At 42.2% G+C, this 16,328-nt stretch overlaps 1 protein-coding gene and 1 pseudogene across 1 annotated transcript in view; both read left to right on the plus strand.

Moving 5' to 3' along the window:
* Positions 1-16,328, plus strand: part of ACOT7 (acyl-CoA thioesterase 7) — a 197,910-nt gene that overhangs the window by 24,017 nt on the left and 157,565 nt on the right. The gene's annotated exons all lie outside the window — the stretch shown is intronic.
* Positions 10,397-10,981, plus strand: LOC102843641 (annotated as a pseudogene).

Here is a 16,328-nt window from a genome sequence, read left to right on the forward strand (position 1 = left end):
TTTAAATTTTTATTGTATTATTTTTACGTGTACCATCAAATCAGATCTGACTGGTACAGGAGGAGATTGCCCCCTCCTTCTCCAGCAGAACATCTGATGGATTTGAACCGCGTACTTCTGGGATTGCAGTGCAGCGTCTTGCCACTAGGCCACCAGAGCTCCCTGATGTCTGAGATTTCTTTCAGAATAACCAGGTGCAGAGAGTAGGTGTGCACTGAGGTGGTCAGATAAGCTTTGAGGTGGTTCATTTGAAGGACCATGTTTGGTAACCAGGGGGCTCATTTCACTCTTTTTTAAAAATTAATTTTAATGAAAGTTTACAGAGACTTAAGAGTTTCCAGTCATTCATTGTTGCACTTTTCTCCCTGTCCACCCCCTCCCCCCTTCACTGTTCTGGAAAAGTAAAACTCTTTCATTGTTAGGTAATCCCTCCCCCCAAGTCCACTCCACTGTGCAGCAGCCTTCATTCTGGACTCCTGTCATGACAATAATACCCAATCATATATCCCTTCTCAACAGTTCTCTCCCTCATCTGTTTCAATGCAGTATACATCATTCCTCCCCTCCTTCTCTGCGTTCCCTCAACCCTGATGTCAGTCCCATCTTGCAACATGTCTCTGCTCGTTTGAGCAAACGTTATTTTTCACTCTTAACGATAAAAAGGAAAACAGGCTCTGGGTCCACGCTCCGCACTACTGCCTTGGAAGCTGGGGAAGGATGTGATGGAATCTGGGAATGTGCACTTCTCTCAGCTCTGCACTGGAGCTGGAGAGCGGCTGCCTGGGGAGAGACGGGAGCCTGCACCGGATCCTGCACAGTCCGCGGGTGCATCATCCTTCCGCACAGATGCAGCCTTCGCTGGACCAGTACCTCTGTGCTAGTTGGCCAGCCTTCCAAGGCTCCAGGCGTGGGTGACATTTCTTCCTGGTGGACTGTGTCCTTCCCCACCTCTGGGGGCATGTGACGTGTCTCACATGTGAGAAGCCGGACCGAGGACTTACAGGGTAGCCGAGGTCCTGGGCCCGCCCAATCCGGCCGCAGAGGCACCTTGCCAGACAGTGAGCACCGGAAGCCGAACACCAGCTCAGGACTGGACCGGAGGTGGGGGCGTGGCCAGGGCCCTGGCGGCTTCTCTGCTGTCCCCGTGGAGGAGCAAGGCTGAAAGCGGTGTGGCGGACTCACTCCAAATGAAGCTGCTAGCCAGGACTCTCCGCCTCGGCAGGGGGCTGGTGGCTGTCCGGGTCTGCGTGGGGTCCCCGGAAAGAGGCTGGCCTCTGGGAGCTAGGACTGATCTCCTATCACATCCTACCTGTATCACTTCAAGGTAAGACAATAGGAGCCTTTTTCGATCCCGCCTTGTAATACTGGTCCAGTTAGCTGCTCTGGGATACTGGATATGGAGGACCGTTTGGATGCCATTTGGTATGGATCCTGTGTGCTGGGTGTTTGGTTGGATTGAGTATGCTCGCTTTTTTAGAGACCGGTATGTCAAACCTCAGGGGCTTTATTAAGGAGGTGGGCTGTCCCAGGCAGTGGGAGCTGGGCCTTTGAGGGCCTGGCAGATTTGCAGATCAAAGCACCCTGAGCTCTTAGCTGTGAAGGCAAGTTACTCTCTACGCTGAGCTGCTCCCACATGGACCTGTCTTCTTCCCCTCCCCCTCAAGATCAGACTGTGATTTTTAGCACAAAAGGGAAGAGCCCAAAGGGGGGTTCTTTATGACTGACTAATCTGTACTAATGTAGAATCGTACTGCTTATAAGTGCCTTTCATGTATTTTATTTCTTCAGAATGTTACAGAAACTTTGTTGAGTGGGTATATACTCCCCCCTTCAAAATTTATAACAGCTTTATGGAGACTTAATTCACATACGTATGGTTCATCTATTTAATATGTACACTGTAGTATAGTCATCAGAGTTGTGCAGCTATTACTATACCAGTTTTATAATATTTTCATCTCCAACTAATAAGCCCTGTACCCTATAATTTATTTCCCTGAATACCTACAACTGATCCTAAAACTCAAAAATGCTAACTCACTGTCTTCAAGTCTATTCTGACTCATAGCTACCTCTCACTGGAGTTCCTTGTAAGTCATAATGGGAGGAGACTCCAACTTTGTCCAGTGGAAAAGCTGGTGGATTTGAACTATTGGAGTCACAGCCCCTTTGATCAACAGCACAACTCACAACAGACTATACCACCTACGCCTCCCTCCTGACTTTGTTGTTTTTGTTAGGTGCTGTGGAGCTGACTATGCCTCATAGTGACAGTATGAACAACAGATTTGAACCCTACCCTATCCTGTGCCATCCTCACCTTTGACACACTTGAGCCCATTGTTGCAGTCACTATTTCAATCCTTCTTGTTGGGGGTCTTCCTCACTTTTACTGACCCTTCACCTTTCCAAGCGTGATATTTCTTTCCAAGGAATAGCTTCTCCTAGCAACGTGTCCAAAATATGAGAGATAAAATTTTGCCATCCTTGGCTGTACCTTTTCCAAGACATTTCTGTTCTTTTGGCAGTCTACAGGATATTCTATTAGTCTTCCCCAGCACCACAATTCAAAGACATCAATTCCTTCTCTGTCATCCTTATTCATTATCTAGCACTCGGATGCATAGCAAGTGATTGAAAAGATCATGGCTGAATCAGGCACAACTTAATCCTCAAACTGACATCATTACTCCAGTATTTTGGGAAAGTCTCTGACAGCAGACTTGCCCAAAGCAATCTGTCTCCTATCTCCTAACTTCTGGTACAAAGGGTGTTGACAGTAGATCAGAGTAAGGTGAAATAATTGACAGTTTCAGTCCATTGTCCATCTGTCATGTTGTTGTCTATTGGCCTGGTGGTAAGGACCTTTGTCTTCTTGATGTTGAGATGTCATTTGTATGGAAGACTGTAGCCTTTGATCTTCTGTAGCAAGCGTTTCAGGTCCTCCTTGCTTTCAGCAAGCAAGGCTATATCATCTGCATAACTCAAATTGTTGATGAATGCTGCTTTATTCTTCATAGTCTAACTTTGCAAATTATTTGCTCAGCATACAGATTGAAGAGGTAAGGAGAAAGGATACAACTCTGATGCACACCCTTTCTGATTTTAAATCATGCAGTATTCCTTTGTTCTGTTTAGACAACGGCTTCTTGGTTTAGGTATAGATTTTTCATGAGTACAATTAAGTGCTTTGGATTCCCATTCTTCTCAATGTCAATCATAGTTTGCTATGATCAAATGCCTTTGCATAGTTAATGAAACACAGGTAGACATTCTTCTGGCATTTTTTTCTGCTTTCAGCCATCTGACATCAGCAGTGCTGTCACTGGTGCCACTGCCTCTTCTAAACCCAACTTGAACTTCAGGCTGTTCCCTGTCAATATGCTGTACTAGCCACTTTTGGATGCTCTTTAGCGATATTTTGCTTGCCTGTGATATTAGCGATATTGTTTGATAATGTCCATGTTCTGTTAGATCACCTTTCTTGGAAATGGGAACAAACGTGGATCACCTCTAGTCAGTTGGCCTCCACATTTCCTACATGGACTGGTGAGTGTGCTCAGATTTCATCTGTTAGTTGAAACATGTCAGTGGGTATCCCATCTACTCCTGAGGCTTTATTTTCGGCTAGTGTCTTCAACACAGCTCAAAACATCTTCCTTTGTTACCGTTGGCTTTTGTTCATATGGTACTTACTGACATTTTTCATTGCCAGCCAATTCTTTTTGATATAAATCATCCTGTTTATTTCTTCTATCTTCATTTGATGCTTCCTGGATCATTCAAGTTTTTGCCTAAAGCGTCTCTCAATATTGCCACTCAAGGCTTGAATTTATTTTTTTTTAAGTCTTTCAGGATTATTTTTAATTAATTTATAGAATTAATTGTAATTTAGGTATTAATGTACAATGTTGAAAACATCGACAGTTCTGCAGTGCTTAATCATGCTTGTGTGAAACCTGCGCATAGACCAAGAAGCAGTTGTTTGAACAGAGTAAATGGATCCTGTTGTTGTTATGTGCCGTCAAGTCGCCTGTGACTCATAGCAACCCTATGTACAATAGCTCTGAACCCTGCTCTATCCTGAGCCAACCTTATTGTCTGTGACATACCTACTCCCATTACCTCAGTCACTGAGTCAATCCATCTCATCTCATCTTCCTTTCTTGCGCTGTCCCTCCACCCTCCCAAGCATAATATCTCTCCAAGGACTGGTCCCTCCTTGTAACATGTGCAAACTATGTCAGACAGAGCTTCAGAATTCTTGCCTCCAAGGAGCAGCCTGGTTTCACCATCTCCAGAATGAACCTGTTTGTTCTCTTAGCAGTGTATGGTATGTTAAATACTCTTCTCCAGCACCACAGCTCAAAGGCATCAATTCTCCTTCTATCATCTCTAGTCATTGTCCAGCTTTCTGATGCATAGCACATAATGGTGAAGACATAGTTTAAAATCAGGAAAGGCCGGTTGTCAGTGTTGTATCATTTTGCCATACTTCTAATTGCTGAGCAAATAATCTGAGAAGCTGGATTATATGAAGAAGAAGGTGGCATCACGATTGGAAGCAGACCCATCAACAATCTACAGAAGATACTATTTGCTGGTTATAGGCAAAGAGGACTTAAAATACTTTTTGATGAAGTTCAAAGATCGTAGCCTTCAGTTCAACTTATACCTCAACATCAAGAAAACAAAAATCCTCACAATGCAATCAATAAACAATGTCATGGTAGATGGAGTAAAAATTAGAGTTGTCAGTGTTTTCATTTTACTTGGATCTATGATCAATGCCCGTGGATGACAATAGTCAAGATATCAACCTATGTATTACACTGGGCAAATCGGTTACAGAAGATCCATTTAAGTTGCTGAAGAACAAAGGTGTCACTTTGAAGCCTAAAGTGGGCCTGATTCATGCTGTAGTATTTTCACCTGCCTCATACACACATCAACTACCTCATATGCAGGCCATGGTCTTGTCAGTCACTTGCTGCTTCTGAGAACTGGGCAGTGAATAAGGATGGTAGAAGAACTGCTGCCTTTGAGTTGTGGTGTTGGAGAAGAGTACTGAATAGCCTATGGCCTGCCAAAAGAACAAATATGTCTCAGGAAAAGTACAGCCTGAATGCTCCTTGGAAGCAAGGATGACAAAACTTCGCCTCACATACTTTGAGCCTATTGTTAGAAGGGGCTAATCCTTGGAAAGGGACATGATGATGGGAAAAATAGAGGGTCTTCGAAGAAGTCCCTCGAAGGCCCTCAATAATATAGATTGACAGTGAGTGACTGCAGCAATAAACTCAATTATGAGAATGATAATGATGACACAAGATAAGACAGGGTTCAGATCTGTTGGTCATAGGATCACTATGCATCATACTTGACTCGAGAGCACCGAACAATAACATACGCATATCAATTACACAGTGAGTATTGAATTATGCGGGGAGCATGCTTCCTGCCTGAAAGGGCTTAGTTTTCTTCTGGGGCTGAGAAGGGGAAGCCTACTTTTCCATCCCCTGCAAGTCTTGTAGGTTTGCTGCCTCTCCTTCTTGCTGTCTCTGGTGTTACAGCTTTTTGCCTCTTTAAGATTAAGTTTCCAGAATAAAATGTTCTCCACTACTGTTTGTTCCTTTTTTTGGTGGTCAAGTCCCCATTCTCTGCTTTTTTCTCTCTCTTACTTCTTGAAAGGTAAAGGCTGAGATAAGCAAGAGTGTGATTTAAGTAAGATAGTAAAGGATGGTGACTTGAATATAGATGGTGAAGAGAGTGGCTGGGGTGAGGGTAGTGTGACCTGCTGTTAAGATGGCTGTGAAAACTCCTTGGAAGGTGTAGAGGCAGTAGTGTCTGACCTCCACTAGCTTCCCACAGGGAAGAATCCCAATCTACAGAGATAATTCCTTTAAGGTCAGACTCACACTCACACTCCATGCTCTCCAGACCCTTCCTCTAATTCTAAAACCAATGGGTCTTCTCACAGCACTCACTATTGGGTTTGAGAATTCATTGCAGTGGTCTCACAGAACTCATAGATGACACTGGGGATTATGAGATAGTAAGTTTAAGAGACCCACGATATAGTTCTTTAATCAAGACAGCTTCTTATCGGTAGTGTTAAAGTGGCCCTTAGCCTTGTACCTTGGACCTGCTCAGACAAGTTTTACAAAGCTCTTTTAACTCTGTCAGTTATGTGCCATTCTGTCAGTAAAGCTAGGTCCAAAGGTGTCCAGTGGTATCTGTGAGTCAGGAGATCTGGCATCTCCAACAACAAGCCCTTAACTTTTTTGCTCTGTGGGCTGAGAGCCCAGTTATGTCTCATTCCAGTCTCACTGACTCGTGCCAAAACCACTGCTGCCATTGTCGTTATCATCATCTTATCCTGTTGCATGCTGTGTCATCATCTTCTGGTCTTGGCGTCTTGCACTGTCTCTCTAGTGTTCTCCTAATTTATGCAAGACTCTGATGTCCAGGATGCATTGCACTATCTGGCTCATCTTTCTTTCTCCTCTTTCTTTCTGTCTTTCTTTCTATCTTCCCTGTCTTTCTGTCTGTCTATCCTTCTTTCTGCCTATCTTCTTTCCTCCCTTCCTCTCTTCCTTCCTTCCTGTCTTTCTCCCTTCCTTCTTTCCTTCCTTCCTGTCTTTCTCTCTTCTTTCTTTCCTTCTTTATAACCCCTCAATTTATAGCTAAACAGTAGAGGAGAATACTAGAGAGTTATACTCTCAGCACCAGGCGTCAGGAAATCAAAAGACGAATTGCATTGGGAAAATCTGCTCTTAGGGACCTCTCCAGAGTACTGAAAGGCAACGATGTTAGTCTAGAGACTAAGGTGCTCCTAATCTAGGCCATGGTCTTCACAGTTACTTGCTATGCATCAGAGAGTGGACAATGACTAAGGATGACAGAAAAAGAATCGATGCCTTTGAGTTGTGGTGCTGGAGAAGAGTCTTGAACATATTATGGACCACCAAGAAAACAAATAGGTCTGTGTTGGAGAGAGTGAATCCAAGTTTCTCCTTGGAGGCTAGGATTTTGAAGCTGTACCTCACATACTTTGGGCACATGGCCAGGAGAGACTGGTCCTTGGAGAAGGACATCATGCTCAGAAGAGTGGAGGGACAGTGTAGGGGAGGAAGACCTCGGATGAGATAGATTGATACAGTAACTGGGGCAATGGGGGTTTTTGTGTGTTGGAATCAGTGAGACTAACTTAGGACAAGGCAGGGTTCAGAGCTGCTGTACATACTTTTGCTATAGGTTGCAGGTGACTCGAAAGCACATAACAACAATACTCTAAATGTGTGTGTGTTCTATCTACTTAATCAGTTGTTTTTTTATGTATGTAGCAAAACAATATTTTTTTGTCTCCCCTCTCCCTAGCTTCTCATCTCTGTTAACTCTCTACAATTGATTCTGTGTATCAACAGTTTCTTAGCTTTCACTGTTAGTGATTTTATACAATAACTGTTCTTTTGCATTATATCACTCAACATAATTTATTCTAGTTTTGTGAATGTTTTACAGTATTTCTCAGCTTCTTGATCATTTGTTGTTGTTAGGTGCTGTCAAGTTGACCATCATAACTCATAGTGACCCTATAAAACAACTGATCTAGAAGACCTAAACCTTACCTTATCCTGCACCATCGTCCCAATCTCTGTTATGTTCAAGTTCATTGTTACGATCACTGTGTCAATCCATCTCCTTCAGGATCTTGTTCTCTTTCCCTGATCCTGTCTTTCCCAGCAGGATGTCTTTCCCCCAAGCTCTAGCCTCTCTGGACAGCATGCCCAAGGTTTGTGAGAGGCTGTTTCACCATCCTTACCTCTGTAGAGCACTCTGGCTCCAATTCCTACAGGAAAGATTTGTTTATTCTTTGGATAATCCGTTGTATAATTTTCTTCACCAAAACCACAGTTCAAAAGCATCAGTTCTTCTTCTTGTTGTTATATGCCATTGAGTGGGAACGGATTCCTTAGCTGACCCTTTAAGTGGGTTTTTAGAGGCTGTCAGTCATGCGGGAGGAGATAGTTCATCTTTCTTCCATAGTGCAGCTGGTGAACCACATGCCTTTGGGTTGGCAGCACACATCCTTAACTACTAGACCACCAGCGCTCTCAACTCTTCTCTTGGGTCTTGATTCCTGATTGTCTAACTTTCAGATCCATAGGAGAGAATTGAAAATACAATGGCTTGGATCATGTGCACCTTTGTTCTTAAATTAACATCTCTGCTTTTCACTTTAAAGCAATCCTTTATAGCAGATTTGCTCAGTGTAGTAAGTCTTTTGATTTTTTGACTCCTATTACTCTGGGTGTTGATTGTAGATCCAAGTAAAATGGAATCATTGATAACTTCAGTTTTTCCTCTATCCATCGTGCAGTTGCCTTTGTTTTCTTGATGTTAAGTTGTAATTCATGGAAGGCTGTTGTCTTTGATCCTCTAGTGCTTCAGGACTTTCAAGCAAGAATGTTTCTGCATAATACAAGTTGTTGATGAACTTTCCTCCAATCTTCATGTCATTCTTCTTCATACACAGTCCAGTTTCTTATTGACTCAGCATAGAGATTGAACATGTATGGAGAAAAGATACAGCCCTAACATATCTTTCCTGGTTTTAGACTAACTAGCCAGTGTTACTGTTACTTTGTTCTGTTTTAACAACTGCTTCTTGATCTATACATGGATTTCACATAAACAGAACTAAGTGTTCTAGGATTTCCTTTTTTCTCATAATTGTCCATAAGAATTAAGTACACAGAATGAAAAGCTTTTGCATAGTCAAGAAAATGCAAATAAACATATCTCAGATATTCTCTGGTATATGTTTCTGGATATCATTGCTGATGTCAGATGGATTTTGGCTGAAAGCAGAGAACGATCCCTTATTCATCGGATCACTGTGAGTATTAGTCAACTCAATGGCATATAAGAACAACAATACTCCATTGTGTGAACTGACCACAGTTTCTTTAACTTTTGTCTATTGATGGACACTTGGGTTGTTTTAACTGTTTGTTAATGTAAATAGAGCTGTGGTAAGCATATACCTGTTCATATCCCAGCTATTTCTTTAGGATATATACATAGTAATGGGATTATTTGGTCAAATGATGTTTCTATTCCCAACTTTTTAAGGAATTGCCACACTGCTTCTGTAGTGTTTGCACCATTTTACATGCTCATTAACTGTGTAAGAGTATCATTCTTTCCATCCCCTCAATAGCAGGTGTTGTTTAATGTCTTATTGAACATTCTTATTTTTCCTGGGGTAAGATATTGCATTGTTGTTTTGATTTGCATCTCTAGTAGGTAATGATCTTGAGGATTTCTTCATGTGTTTGTTGGCCATCTGACTATTTTCCTTGGTGAAATGTGTATTCATATTCTATGCCTATTTTGTAAATGAGTTGTCTTTTTCTTCTTGAGGTGTTGGAGTTTTCTGTTTTAAAAGATGTCAGCTCTATTATTGCCATATATTCTTTCTCCAGCCTATAAGTTCTTGTGTGTGTGTGTGTGTGTGTGTGTGTGTGTGTGTGTGCGTGCGCGCGCGCGCCGTCAAATCAGACCTGACTGGTACAGGAGGAGATTGTCCTTCCTTCTCCAGCAGAGCATCTGGTGGATTTGAACTGCGCACCTCTGGGATTGCAGTGCAGCTTCTTGCCATTAGAACACCAGAGCTCACTCTAGCCTCTAAGTTCTATCTTTACTCTCCTGGAGAATTCTTTTGATGCACATAAAAATTTCTTTTTATGAGGTTCTAATCATCTAAGTTATCTTCTGTGGATTCTGTTATCAGTGCTAGTTGATATTTAAGTCAGAGCTGCTAAATTTGCTGTAATTTTTTCTTTGATGATCTTCAGTTTTAAGCTTTGCAGCAAAGCCTCTGATCCATCTTGAGTTAACTTTTTATACATACCTGGCTTTTCTTTCTTGATGGTAACAGAGTCCCATTTCCCACCTCTGTGATGCCTGCTTTAAAGCCTACTGGGGTGGCAAAATTGACTAATGCTCATGTTACCTTTCTACACGTCTTATTTGCATTGTCTCACTAAAATGAATGTGAGGTACCTTATTTTCATTATTGGCAAGCTGTCCAAGCAGCTTGGTAGGCTATAAGCACCTCACATTTTCATAGCCCTACCTACTAGTGAATGACAAGGATTTCATAACCGTGTTTAGTAATTCACTACACGGTAGTGGTGGTAACCCAATATATATATTACCCCCTCATTTACTTAACAGACAACTAACACTCAAATGAGACCATAACTGCAGGCACAGAGGCTGGGGCTATGTAAAAGGGAGGATAATTGCATTAAAGCAGAAAAGAAAAAAAAAAGAATCCCAGGACAATCACAGCATTAAAGAACTGTAAAGGAACAATACAATTAAGATGGTGAAAGATGACTCTAAGAAACCAAAGGGCAATATGTCTGCATATGCCTTCCTGGTGCAGATGTGCAGAGAAGAACATAAGAAAAACCCAGAGGTGCCAACCAATTTTGCTGAATTCTCCAAGCAGTGCACAGACAGGTGGAAGACTATGTCTAGGAAAGAAGGGTCTGAGTTTGATGAGTTGGTCAAGGCGGACAAAGAACCTAATGACTGAGAAATGAAGGACTACAGGCCAGCGAAAGGAGGCAAGAAGAAGAACCCCAATGCCCCTGAATGGCCTCCATCTAGATTCCTGCTTTGTTCTAAATTTCATCCTAAGATTCAATCAGCAAACCCTGGCATCTCTATTGGCAATGTGGCCAAGACGCTGGGTGAGATGCGGAGTCATTTGAGTGATGGTGAGAAGCAGCCTTACAAGGCAGTCAGACTGAAAAAGTATGAGAAGGATGTTGTGGATGGAGAGTCCAGAGGGCAGTTTGATGGTGTGAACGGTCCTACTAAAGTAGCTTGGAAAAAAATGAAAGAAGATGAGGAAGAGGAAGAAGAAGAGAAAGAGGATGATGATGATGATGAAGATGAATAAAAGACTTGTCTCTCTGTCTCCTCGTGAACACCTCAGTGTAGGGGAGTGCCATTATTTCTGCATCTCTTGGAGACCTGTCTGCTGCCTTCATAAGGTTTAATTACAAAACTGGATTATGATCATCTTGTGGTCTTTTCACAGTGCTCTAGAAATCATAAGGGGTTTACCTGAAGTGGCCGTGGGTGTCGAGAGCACCCTGAAACTGTATCAAAGCTGCACATATATTCAAACATTTTTAAAATGGAAAGGTACTCTTGTGTTCTTCTCACTATACACTTTGCTGTTGGTGTGGCAAGGCATTAAAGAAGTTTCTGGCACCTCCCTCCCATCCCCCATTTGTCTGGTTTGTAAGGTGGTGTTAACTATTGATTGTTGGCTAGAAATCCTGCATGTCTATAGTTTGTAAAAAAGGGCAAAACAACCAAGATAAGCTCTTGGTGGTCCCTGTTTGGCCTGTTTGAAGCTGGGAGTGGGAGGGCAGATGCCCCTCCCCCAGGTCTGACATGAGCTGTGAAGCTGACCTGTTGACACTGACTTTTAGCTTCAGACCGATCTTTTCTTTTTTATATAGTCAATCTGCATGTGCTGCCATTTTAGCTATGGAAGGAGGCAGAGTGTCAACTGGACTGAGAAGTATTTGTATTTTGGGAGGATTTGTTTTTGTAAGATGCAGTCATTTTAAAACGATTTCTTTATAAACAAACAAGTATTCAGTGTCAAAAAAAATGAAGAGCCACCGCATCCATGGAAGGTCCGGAACCTTCTGTACTTACACAGTTTGCAATGTTTGGTTCCTTTTTTAGTATGTTTTAGAATATTGAAATGTCTTTGAAGTTAAATAAACAGTAGTAAACTTTTTAAAAAAGATCAAGCCACTGAATGTCAAAGTCCACCCAAGGTGACATCTAAGTCACAGATTGCATACACCTTATTTGCATTAACAGTAAGTTGCTAATTATCTTGCTGGGTTACAAGCTCCCTTTTTGCATAACCCCACCCAATCATTTTGTTTAGAAGAGCCACGTTCTAGAATTCACTCTTCAGTAAGAACAAAATTTGGCCCAATCTCCATGATCTTTGGCATATTTGAGTTGCTTGACAGCTGTTGAAGCAATCTATCTCATTGGGGATTTCCTTTGCTTTTGCTAACCCTCAGCTTCACTAAACTGATGTTCTCTCTTGGTGATTGATCTTTCCTAATACTATGTCCAAAGTCACAGTCTCACTGACCTCAGTTCTAAAGAACATTTTGGCTGCATTTCTTCTAAGCCTGCCATCCATAGGGTATTCAGTATTCTTTGTCTTGCTTGTTCAGTTTTTAGCTTTTACATACTTAGGAGGCAACTGAAAAGACCGTGGTTTGGATTAAGTGCACCTCAGTCCTCTAAGGGGTATCTTAGTTTATTAGAACTTTAAAGAGGTCTTTTGCAGCACATTTGCCCATTGCAGCACATTGCTTGATTTCTTTCTAATCTATTGCCCTGGAGGTTGTTGATCCAAGTAGAAGGAGGTTATGGACAGCTGAACTGTTTCTTCACTTATGACGTTGGTAATTGGTTTAGTTGTGAGGATTTTTGTTTTCTTCACGTTTATGTTCAGTCATAACCCACACCAAAAGCTGTAATCTTTGACCCTCGTGCTTCAAGTAGTCATGATAGATGGTGAAGAGATTGAGATTGTTAACAGCTTTAGTTTGTTTCGTTCCACAATCAATACTCTTGGTACCAGCAACCAGGAAATCAAAAGATGAATTGCATTGGGAAAGTCTGCTGTCAGGGACCTCTCCAGAGTACTGAAAAGCAATAATGTCAGTCTGGAGACTAAGGTGTGCCTGATGCAGGCCATGGTTTTCACAGTTACATGCTATGCATCAGAAAGAAGAAGAATTGAAGCCTTTGAGCTGTGATGCTGGAGGAGAGTATTGAATATGCCATGGACTGCTAGGAGAACAAACAAGTTCATCCAGGAGAGGGTAAAACCAGGCTGTTCCTTGGAGGCAAGAATTTTGAAGCTTTGTTTGACATACTTTGGGCATGTTGCAAGGCAGGACCAGTCCTTGGAGACTGTCATGCTTGGGAGGGTGGAGGGACAGCGGAAGAGAGGAAGACCCTTGATGAGATGGATTGATTCAGTGACTGGGGAAATGGTGGTAGGTGTGTCAGAGACAATAAGGTTGGCTGAGGGTAGATCAGGGTTCAGAGCTGTTGTGCACAGGGTTGCTGTGAGTCGCAGGCGACTTGACGGCACATAGCAACAACAAATCCATCTATTTTTTTTAAATAAAATTTTCTTTTAATTGTGATTTTGATGAAAGTTTACAAAAGAGTTAGATTTTCATTCATTCATCGTTGTACATTTTACCCCTCTACTTCCCTTCCCATCCCCCAGTTCACTTTTTAAAAACATATTCATTCATTGTTGCACAATTACTTCTGCTCTTCCAGTCTTCTTTGCAATGTACCTCTTACTCTAGGCTGTTGTCAGGGTTAATAGCTAATCTTATCTTCCTTTTAACTAGCTCTTCATCTGTTCCAATGCAAAGTTCTTTATCTGTCTACTCTTATCCTATCTCCTTCCAACGCCCATGTCAGACCTTCTTCATAACAGTGGTGCTATGAAGTATTTGTCCTTTTATAAAGGAGATATTTCACTCAGGATAATGTCTTCCAAGGTCACCCATGTTGTGTAATGGTTTATGTGTTCATTGTTTTTCAGTGGTGTGTAATATTCCAGTGTATGAATATATCATAGTTTTCCTATCCATTCGTTCATTGATGAGCACTTGGGTAGCTTCCATCTTATTACTATTGTAAATAAGCAGCAGTAAACATGAATGTGCATCTGTATGTTTGGATGGTGGCCCTGATTTGTTTAGGGTATATTCCCAGTAGTGAAATTGCTAGATCAAATGGTATTTCTATTTCCAACTTGCCGAGAAAGCACCAAACTGCCTTCTATGTGGTTGCACCATTTTACACTCCCACCAGCAATGATTAAGGGTTCCAATCTTTCCACAACCTTGCCCACATTTTTTTTTCTGTTGAACTTTGCTGTTGTTGCTGGAGTGAGATGTTACCTCAGAGTTGTTTTTAAATCTATCCATTTCCTGTTCTCCCTCCCCAGCAACCTGCTCTTCCTGACAATCCACTGCATCCTAGCTTGCCTTTCTTCCACCCACCCCCTAAGTGTTCTGCTGCTTTCATCTGTTCTACAATAGGTGACAGGCTCTCTCTGTCCAGCTTTCCTATGAGATTTTCAGTGGAGACCATGGCAGGGCTGGGCTGGAGAGTCCAAACCCAGGGAAACTCTGGTGGTGAAGTCCATAAGGTGCTGCACTGCTAATCCAACCCCTCGGGTTCTTAGTTTAATCCCATTAAGGCCTTCGGGTCTGGAGAATCAGATCAGGGGGTAGTAGACATGGCTGTGATTATCCAAAAACCCACTACTGTTGCGTTGATTCCAAGTCAGAGTGATAATTCATCTTCTAAGGCTGGAAATCATAACAGGAGTAGAGTGCTTAATTTTTTGCTGTCATAGTGAGTGGTAGGTTTGAACCATCAACCTTTTAGTTATTGACCCAAATATAGTACCAAATATGCAGCCAGAGATCCTTCCTTCCTTTAACCATTTAACAAGCAACTAGCTACTCATTGCCTCTGAGTTGAGACCAAATCAGCCACAAGCCAAGGGCTTTGCCAGGGGTGTGGCTGAGCTGCAGGTGGATGTACAGAAGGTGGTACCAGGAGGGTCAGGTGTTCATGGTGGTGTGCTGCAGTACTACACCCCCCAATGTGAGAAAGTGCTGTGTTACTCTGCCCTCTGGAACTTGTCTGAGGGGACTTAGAAAAGCACTAAAGTGTGGATGCTGTGCTGGTCACTCAAGGTAAAGTAAACGTGTCGATTCTGACTCCTAACCACACTAGGTGAGTAGAACTGCTGTGTTTCTTTGGCTGTAATCTTTACAAAGCAAATTCCTAAGCATTTCTTACTCAGTGATGCTGAGTGGGTTTGAACCACTGACCTTTAGGCTAGTTATCATATACAAACAGTTTGAGACGCCCTGGGACTTCAGTGAAAGAAAAGGAGCCAGCAGAAGCTTGGGGCCAGCATTCTGGTCCCTCCACACTGTCCTGGTAGGCGCCCCCACACCTCCTCCACCAGCAGGGGGCGTGCCTGAGATGCCAGGAGCAACCTGTGCGCTGGATGAGTCAGACATTCCCAAAATGGGCATCTGCCTGCAGAAAACTGGACAGGATCCACATCTCACACTATACACAAGAAGCAACTCAAAGTGGATCAGAGACCTAGGGGTAAAACCCCAAACCGTAAAGAGCATAAGAGACAAATGGGAACACAATTAGAAGCCCTGGCCTATGACATAAAGCCTGGAGAAGATAAAACCGATGTATGGATCATTATAAAAATCAAATCCCTGTGTGCATCAAAAACTTCCTCCAGTAGGGTGAAAAGAAAGCCTACAGATTTGGGAAAGAAAAAAAAAAAATTCAACATTGCAGACAAGGGTCTCTTTTAGTTACTAAAGTTTAGAAAATACCTTCACAAGAAAAAGTCTGATAAACTCAATCATAAAATGACAAAAGGCAAGAAAAGATTCTTCACAAAAGAGGACATTTGGATGACCAATAAACAGGGAAGTGTTCAAAATCATTACTAGTCAGAGAAATGCAACTCAGAACAATGAGATGCCATCTCATCCCAGCAGCAGTAGCAAAATTTAACAGGGCATTAACCAATAAATGTTGGAGCTGATGTGGCGAGATTGGATGCACTGCGGGTGGAGTTGTAAAATGTTACAAGCACAATGGGAGACGGACAGTTTGACGTTTCCTCCAAAAAGTTGAACATAGACATCCCATATGACCCAGCTATTGTTCTGCAAGGGATATATCCCAAGGACATCAGGACTGAGACACAAATGGAGGTATGTACACTTGTGCTCTTAGCAGCATTATTCACAATAGCATGAAAATGGAAACAGCCCAAATACTCATCAGTGAACGAATGGGTTGAGAGATTGTGGTACATTTACACAACACAATGCTGTGCAGCACTCATTAACAACAGTTTTATTATTGTTGTTGTTTTTTAAGTTTTTAATTGTGATTCTTAACAAAAGTTTACAGAAAAATTGGATTTTCATACATTTCCACATTTTCCTCCCTTCCCCTTCCCCTTGTTCACTTTCTTTTTTAAAAAAATATTCATTCGAACAATCCCAGAGGCGAACGGTTCAAATCCACCAGATGCTCTGCCGGGGAAGGAGGGACAATCTCCTCCTGTACCAGTCAGATCTGATTTGACGGTACACGCACACAAAAATAATAAA

This window comes from Elephantulus edwardii, unplaced genomic scaffold, assembly GCF_000299155.1.
Source record: "Elephantulus edwardii isolate Elephantulus edwardi_28Jun2011 unplaced genomic scaffold, EleEdw1.0 scaffold00045, whole genome shotgun sequence".
Taxonomy (NCBI): domain Eukaryota; kingdom Metazoa; phylum Chordata; class Mammalia; order Macroscelidea; family Macroscelididae; genus Elephantulus; species Elephantulus edwardii.